We start from the raw sequence: 8524 nt of genomic DNA on the forward strand, positions 1-8524 counted from the left end.
ATCTCAATAGATGCAGAGAAAGCCTTTGACAAAATTCAACACTCATTTATGATTAAAACTCTCCAAAAAGCAGGAATAGAAGGAACATACCTCAACATAATAAAAGCTATATATGACAAACACACAGCAAGCATCACCCTCAATGGTGAAAAATTGAAAGCATTTCCCCTGAAATCAGGAACAAGACAAGGGTGCCCACTCTCACCACTACTGTTCAACATAGTGTTGGAAGTTTGGGCCACAGCAATCAGAGCAGAAAAAGAAGTAAAAGGAATCCAGATAGGAAAAGAAGAAGTGAAACTCTCACTGTTTGCAGATGACATGATCCTCTATATAGAAAACCCTAAAGACTCTACCAGAAAATTACTAGAACTAATCAATGAATATAGTAAAGTTGCAGGATATAAAATTAACACACTGAATGTTGAACTTTAAGCCAGCTTTTTCACTCTCCTCTTTCACTTTCATCAAGAGGCTCGTTAGTTCCTCTTGTCGGCATACTGATTGCAGCAGTTTAACAGCAACATCTTTTAAGATTTGAAATAGCTCAGCTGGAATTCCATCACCTCCACTAGCGTTGTTTGTAGTGATGCTTCCTAAGGCCCACTTGACTTTGGACTCCAGGTTGCTTGGTTCTAGGTGAATGATCACACCATCATGGTTATTTGGGTCATGAAGATCTTTTTTATATAATTCTGTGTATTCTTGCCTCCTCTTAGTCTCTTTTGCTTCTGTTAGGTCCATACTGTTTCTGTCCTTTATTGTGCCCATCTTTGCATGAAATGTTCCCTTGATATCTCTAATTTTCTTGAAGAAATCTCTAGCCTTTCCCATTCTATTGTTTCCCTTTACTTCTTTTCATTGATCACTGAGGAAGGCTTTCTTATCTCTCCTTGCTATTCTTTGGAACTCTGCATTCAGATGGATATATCTTTCCTTTTCTCCTTTGCCTTTCACTTTTTTTCTTTTCTCAGCTATTTTTAAGGTTTCCTAAGACAATCATTTTGTCTTTTTTCATTTGTTTTTCTTGGGGATTGTCTTGATCACTTGTCACTTAATGTGACATTGTACAGGTCTTGATCCTGTACAGTGTCACAAACTTTTGTCCATAGTTCTTCAGGTACTATATCAGATCTAATGCCTTGAATCTATCTGTCACTTCCACTGTATAATTGTAAGGGATTTGATTTAGGTCATACTTGAATGGTGTGTATTACCTCTGCATAAATTTAATAAGTTAATAAATAAATTTAATAGAAAACACAAGACAGACCAAATTAGATAGAGTAGGCTAGCTATCTAATCTTTGGATCTCAGACCTATACAGAGGAAAGGGTACTGAGAAATCATAGAACATTTTCTTCTCCTTTAAGGTTCTTTGGTCTTGCAATATTCCCTGGTAAGTAAAAGTATTTTTTTGAATAATATATTACATATAGTATAGTACAGTACATACTATGTCAAGTTTTCAAGCCTGCACACCTTGGGATTTCCTCAATGGCTCAGTTGATAAAGAATCTACCTGCAATGCAGGAGACACAGTAGGCATGGGTTTGATTCTTGGGCTGGGGAGTTTCCCCTGGAGAAGGGAATGGCTACCCACTCCAATATTCTTGCCTGGCACATCCCATGAACAGAGAAATCTTGTGGGTTGTAGTCCCTGGGGTTGAAAAGAGTCAGATACAGCTGACTAAACATGCATGCACACACACATCTGGGGTCATGGCTTTGGGCAAATAATTTCACCTCTACGAGACTTTGTGTTCTTTTCTGTAAAATGGGGCTACTACATCTGTAGTAGCCTAACCCTAACCCTAACCCCACCCCTGAGAATTCAATGAGAAAATGCCTGTCAGTCTCTTAGATTAATGCCTGACTGTTGGTGTGCCAGGGATAGCTAGAAGTTTCTTTATCTGCATGTCGGTTTTACAGAGAAGAATGAAAGTTGTTTGGGATGCAATTAAAATTACAGTAAGCAAGGGCTCCTCCAGGAAGTTGTAACTGAGAGATCAGGGGAAACTTCAGAGTAGCTCTATAAGTGCTAGAGATTTAAAGACCCCCAAATGAGTTGTGGTTTGAGAGGGCAGCCACCTCTCCATAGTCAACTTTTCTGACATAATAAAGATTTTCAGACCAGCCCAAGTTACCCATCCACAAAACCAAAAGGGCAGGAAGAAATGGCCATAAAAACAGGCATTCCTTACCCAGGGTAGGAAAAGCTAAACTGTAGTTGAGGGATTGCTCAAGGCTCAGTGTGAACAATTATGAGAGTTAAAAATGACTCCAGTGGTACATAGCCTTGAAGGGCGCCTCTTTTGAAAGTTTTACCTCTAGGAGCCCCACCAGGTCCTCACAGTGAAGACTGGAGAAAAATCTCCTGCTTTGGGCAGGGAAGGCAAGAAGTAGTTATTCTGAAATATTCCCAGAGCATTCCATTCTTAATAAGGTCTTCTCTCGAAAGAGATGATTTTACCTAAATCAACGTACTGGAGTGTTGTGAGAGCACAACTGACTTGGGAGGTGGGAAATGTACTTCTCCAGTCTTCTCCAGCCTTTTCTGGTCTCTACTAGAGAATGTGGGATGGAGAAGCATTTGTAAAGGTAACAGTGTAGGGGTAGGCTTATTTAAAGACTGAGGCCTAATCATAGAAGTATAGAATGCTTGCTTACCTCCTCCTCACCAGAAGTCTCTGTGCCACAGTTCTTTTGACCCCATACATTATGTCCAGCTTTCACCAAAAAAAAAAAAGAAAGAAAGAAAAAGACAAGGCATACAATACAAAAGGGAAATTAACAAAACACAGTTTTCAGGGATAGAGCAAACATCAGAACCAGACTCATGATGGCAATGCTGGAATTATTACACTAAGAATTTAAAACTATGATTAACATGCTAAGAGCTCTAGTGGAAAAATAGACAACATGCAAGAAAAGCTGGGTAATGTAATTAGGGAGATAGAAATTCTAAGGAAGAATAAAGAAATGCTAGAAATCAGAAACACTGTAATGTAAATGAGGAATGCCTTTCATGGGCTCCTTAGTAACCTGGACATGTCTTGAGGAAAGGATCAGTGACCTTGAGGGTATATCAACAGCAAGTGTTTCCAAAAGTGAAAAACAAAGAGAAGAAAGAATGCAAAAACACTAAATGGAATGTTTAAGAATTGTGGGGCAACTACAAAAGGTATACCTTACAGATAATGGGAATGCCAGAAGTTGGAGAAAGAGAGAAATGAACAGAAGAAATACTTGAAGCAATAATGAGGATTTCTACAAATTAATGTCAGACACACCAAACCAGAGATACAAAAATCTCAAAGAACACTAAAAGAATCTTAAAAGAGAGGGTGTATGTATATGTATAGTGTATTCATTTTGCTGTACACCTAAAACTAACATAGGATTATAAATCAACTCTACTTCAATTAAAAAAAAAAAACATAGAAGACACATGCTTTAAAACAAACAAAGAAAGAAAAGCTATACTAGCCATATCAAATTAAAACTGCACAAAATCAAAGAAAAAGAAAAAGTCTTGAAAGAAGCTAGGGACAAAAACAGCTTACCTATAGAAGAGCAAAGATAAGAATTACATTTTATTTTTCCTCAGAAGCCATATAAATAAGAAGAGAGTGAAGTGAAATATTTAGTGTTGATTGAAAAAAAAAAAAACCCACTAGTCTAGACTCTTCTAGCCATTGAAATTATCCTTCAAAAGGGAAGGAAAAAAAACTTAGATAAACAAAAATTGAGAGGATTTGCTGTTAAGACCTACCTTGCAAGAAATGTTGAAAGAAGTTCTTCAGAGAGAAGGAAAATGATATAGGTCAGAAACTTGTACCCACATGAAGATAGGAAGAGCATCAGAAAAAGGAATAAGTGAAAGTGAAATAACTTTTATTTTTATTAGTCTTAGTTGGTCTAAGGCTTCCCTGGTGGCTCAGCTGGTAAAGAATCTACCTGCAATTTGGGAAACCTGGGTTTGATCCCTGGGTTGGGAAGATTCCCTGGAGAAGGGAATGGTTACCCACTCCAGTATTCTGACCTGGAGAATTCCATGGACTGTATAGTGAATGGGGTTGCAAAGAGTCAGACATGACTGAGCGATTTTCACTACAGTTGATCTAACATGCAAGAGTTTGTTTAAAATAATAGTTCAGTTCAGTTCAGTTGCTCAGTCATGTATGACTCTTTGTGACCCCATGAACTGCAGCATGCCAGGCCTCCCTGTCCATCACCGACTCCTGGAGCCTACCTAAACTCACGTCCATTGAGTTGGTGATGCCATCCAACCATCTCATCCTCTGTCATCCCCTTCTCCTCCTGCCCTCAATCTTTCCCAGCATCAGGGTCTTTTCAAATGAGACAGCTCTTCGCATCAGGTGGCCAGAGTATTGGAGTTTCAGCTTCAACATCAGTCCTTCCAATGAACACCTAGGACTGATCTCCTTTAAGATGGACTGGTTGGAACTCCTTGCTGTCCGAGGGACTCTCAAGAGTCTTCTCCAGCACCACAGTTCAAAAGCCTCAATTCTTTGGCGCTCAGCTTTCTTTATAGTCCAACTCTCACATCATCCATACAAGACTACTGGAAAAACCATAGCTTTGACTACACGGACCTTTGTTGGCAAAGTAATGTCTCTGCTTTTTAATAAGTTGTCTAGGTTGATCATAACTTTCCTTCCAAGGAGTAAGCGTCTTTTAATTTCATGGCTGAAATCATAATCTGCAGTGATTTGGGAGCCCCAAAAATCAAGTCAGCCACTGTTTCCACTGTTTCCCCATCTGTTTGCCATGAAATGATGGGACCAGATGCCACGATCTTAGTTTTCTGAATGTTGAGCTTTAAGCCAACGTTTTCACTCTCCTCTTTCACTTTCATCAAGAGGCTCTTTAGTTCTTCATTTTCTGCCATAAGCATGGTGTCATCTGCATATCTGAGGTTATTGATATTTCTCCTGGCAATCTTGTTTCCAGCTTGTACTTCATCCAGCCCAGCATTTCTCATGATGTACTCTGCATATAAGTTAAACAAGCAGGGTGACAATATATAGCCTTGACATACTCCTTTTCCTATTTGGAACCAGTCTGTTGTTCCATGTCCAGTTCTAACTATTGCTTCCTGACTTGCATACAGGTTTCTCAAAAGGCAGATCAGGTGGTCTGGTATTCCCATCTCTTTCAGAATTTTCCACAGTTTATTGTGATCCACACAGTCAAAGGCTTTGGCACAGTCAGTAAAGCAGAAATAAATGTTTTTCTGGAACTCTCTTGCTTTTTTGGTGATCCAGCAGATGTTGGCAATTTGATCTCTGGTTCCTCTGCCTTTTCTAAAACCAGCTTGAAAATAATAGTAGCAGCAGTAAAGTCAATGGTTGTAGCTTATGAGTAAGTGAAATAATTGACAGCTATGTTACAAGGGATAGGAAAGATGAATTAGGAACAGTTTGTTTAAGTTCTACTCATGAAGAAGTATAGAGTTACTTGAAAATGGGTTTAGATTGGCTTTGTGACTGTGGATTTCAAAGTCTAGGACTAACACTGAAAAAGTTAAAAAAGAAGTGTAATTGATAGGTTAAACAGCATCACATAAAATGTTCAACTAAAACCACAGAAAGCATAAATATAGAAGACAAAAACAGAAACAAAGAACAAGTTCAGTGAATAGAAAATCATAATAAATACAGTAGACATTAACTATGTCAATAACCACTTAAACCTTAATTGTCTAAAGACACCAATTAAAAGACAGACTGTCAGAGTGGATCAAAAAACAAGACCCAATTATATGTTGTCAACCAGAAATCCACTTTAAATATGGAAACACATATAGATTAAAATGAAGGAGCTGAAGAAACATATACCATGCTAACACAAGTTAAAAGAAAACTGGAGTAGTTATATTAATTTCAGACAAAGCTGACTTCAGGACAAGGGTAATTATCAGGGATAAAGAGGGGTATTATGTAATGATAGGAGAGTCAATTATCCAAGAAGACATAATAGTTCTGAATAGATAAATCCGTAGAAACAGAAAGCAGATTAATAGTTGCCTTTGAGGTATCTTTTGGGGTGGTGAAATGTCTTGGAACTAGGTAGTAGTTGAACTTTGTGAATGTTCTTAATTATATTGAATTGTATACTTTAAAAAGGTTAGCATTTCATCTTATATTATGGGAATTTTACCTCAATAATAAAAAAAATAAAGATGTAACAAAATTATGTATTTTCTAAATATTATTTGTGACTTATTACTAAAACAATAACTGCCTGGTGGTTATTGTTCTCGCTGAGCCCTTCTGTTGTCCAAGGTACACAATAACTGGTTGATCATAGGATATTTCTTCCCTCAAGCACTGGTTTTGCCTCAGAATCTTTCTTAGTACATACTCCAGAAAGTTACTATTAAAAAAAAAAATTCTGACTCTGAGCCAGGATGACCTTTCCTGTCTCAATCCCACTTAATCTGTTAGCTAATACTTGACATTCCACCATCAAGGCTTCTCTCTTTTTGGTCTTTGACCTTTGTAAATATTCCACTGGAGATGTGTTACGGGTTGGGTGTCCAGAAATAACACTCTGTGACAAAGATCTGGGTGCAAGAGGTCTAATGGGAATGGCCTGAAAGGGAGGAGAAGCAGGATTGGACAGAGGGAGAAGCTAACCTATGATGTGCTTGCAATGGAGGCTGCAGCTGAGGCCACAGAGTGCTCTGGAGCTGGGATGGTACATACCTGGAGGTACCCTCTAATGAGGCAGAGACCTGATATCCTCCATGAAACAGTCACTGGAGGCACTGTGTTTCCTCTCAGCAAGAATTGTGACCTTGAACTTGGACAGGTAATTCACATGGATGGACTGTGCTGAGCTGGCAGTTAGGGAAATAAATGTATTGGTTCTGAAAGGAAGATCTGGGTGGCAAGCTATCACAGAGATGCATTATAGCTACCAGCCAGATTGCTACATTAGTGTGAATGAATTTAACCTCTTTATGGAGTCAGGGAAAGCAAGCAGGCATGCCAAGGGCCCTAGAGTGGGCTGGAGGGTTATGGAAAGAGACTAAGGAGGTGGAAGAGAAGATGAGCATTTCTCTGACACGTGGTAGCGATGTTCTCCAAATGTGTTTTCAACTCTTTTATCCCAATAAAAACTAGCTGTACTGCTTTGAGATGGATCATGAGCATGAACTTTGAGATTGTTATCTGTAGGAGAATCTGAATCTAATGTTTTATTTGTGGGCTTCCCTTGCCTGTCAGCTTCAAAAGGTCGCCCCTCTGGAAAAATGTCTTCCTTAGAGTCAAGAGGGTAAATTGCCTGTTTTGGCAGACCATCTATAGCCAACTCTTACACTGGTAAAACAAGCACCTCCCAGCAGGCAGTGTGTACTTAAAGGAGAGACAAGGAATTGGATAGTTTTTCCCTGCAACCTAATTTAACTTCCTGTTGCAGTTAATGTGATTGCATAACAAACTCAGTGGTGAAAAACAACTATTTATTATGTTCACAGTATCTGTGGTTCGGGTATGCAGACAGGGCCCAGTGGGTACAGCTTGTTTCTGCTGTGTGATGTTTGGAGCCCTGCTCAGCTGGAAAGTTCCAACAGATCAAGACTGGAACTGTCAAAAAGCTTGCTCCCTCTCATGTCTGGCAATTGATGCTGTGCGTAGGTTTAGACCTTTGTAGGACTTGTTGCCAGAACACCTACATATGCTTTCTTCATGTAGCCCAGAAACTATTCATAACATTGTGGCTGGTTTCCAAAGGTGTGAGTCCAAAGAGAGAAAGCCAAGTAGAAGTTTCTTACATATTATGTCTAGTGCCAAAGTTCTGGCCTCACGTCTGCCATGTGGGAGCTTGGGCAGTCACCAGCTCCTGTTCTGATACAAGGGGATGGAGTACAGACCCCACCTCAGTGGGAGAAATGTCATTCCCACTGTAAAATGTGGATGAATTAAATATATTGGTGTGGCTCTGCTGTATTTAAAATGGATAATAAACAAGGCCCTAGCATATAGCACAGGAACTCTGCTCAATGTTATATAGCAGCCTGGAGAGGAGGGGAGTTTGGGTCAGAATGGATAAATGGATATATGTATGGCTGAGTCCCTTCCCTGTTCACCTGAAACAATTACAATGTTGTTAACTGGTCATGCCCCAACACAAAATAAAAAGTTTAACAAAGAAGTTAGTCCTCATAATAAAAAGTTTGCCTTAAAAAACATACATTGATGTGGCCATCTTTGGAAAACAGTCTGTCACTCTCCCTTTTTCCTATAGACTCATTCTTTCAGTTTCAATAGAGGAAGACACCTGGTCAATACTCACTGTGAGAGAAATGTGATTTGAGATTGGAGCTCCTGGGATGATAGGGGGATAACACACTTATTTCTGTAACCTAGAGCCTTATTCTGGTGACTCTCATATATCTTTTCATTTTTTTATAGCTGCCCTGGAAATGAGAATCCTAGCTTCTACTAAGAAAAATTATTTCCCTTTTATATTTATTTTGACTTTGAAAATTGCT

The sequence above is a fragment of the Cervus canadensis genome, chromosome X, assembly GCF_019320065.1.
Source record: "Cervus canadensis isolate Bull #8, Minnesota chromosome X, ASM1932006v1, whole genome shotgun sequence".
Lineage (NCBI taxonomy): Eukaryota > Metazoa > Chordata > Mammalia > Artiodactyla > Cervidae > Cervus > Cervus canadensis.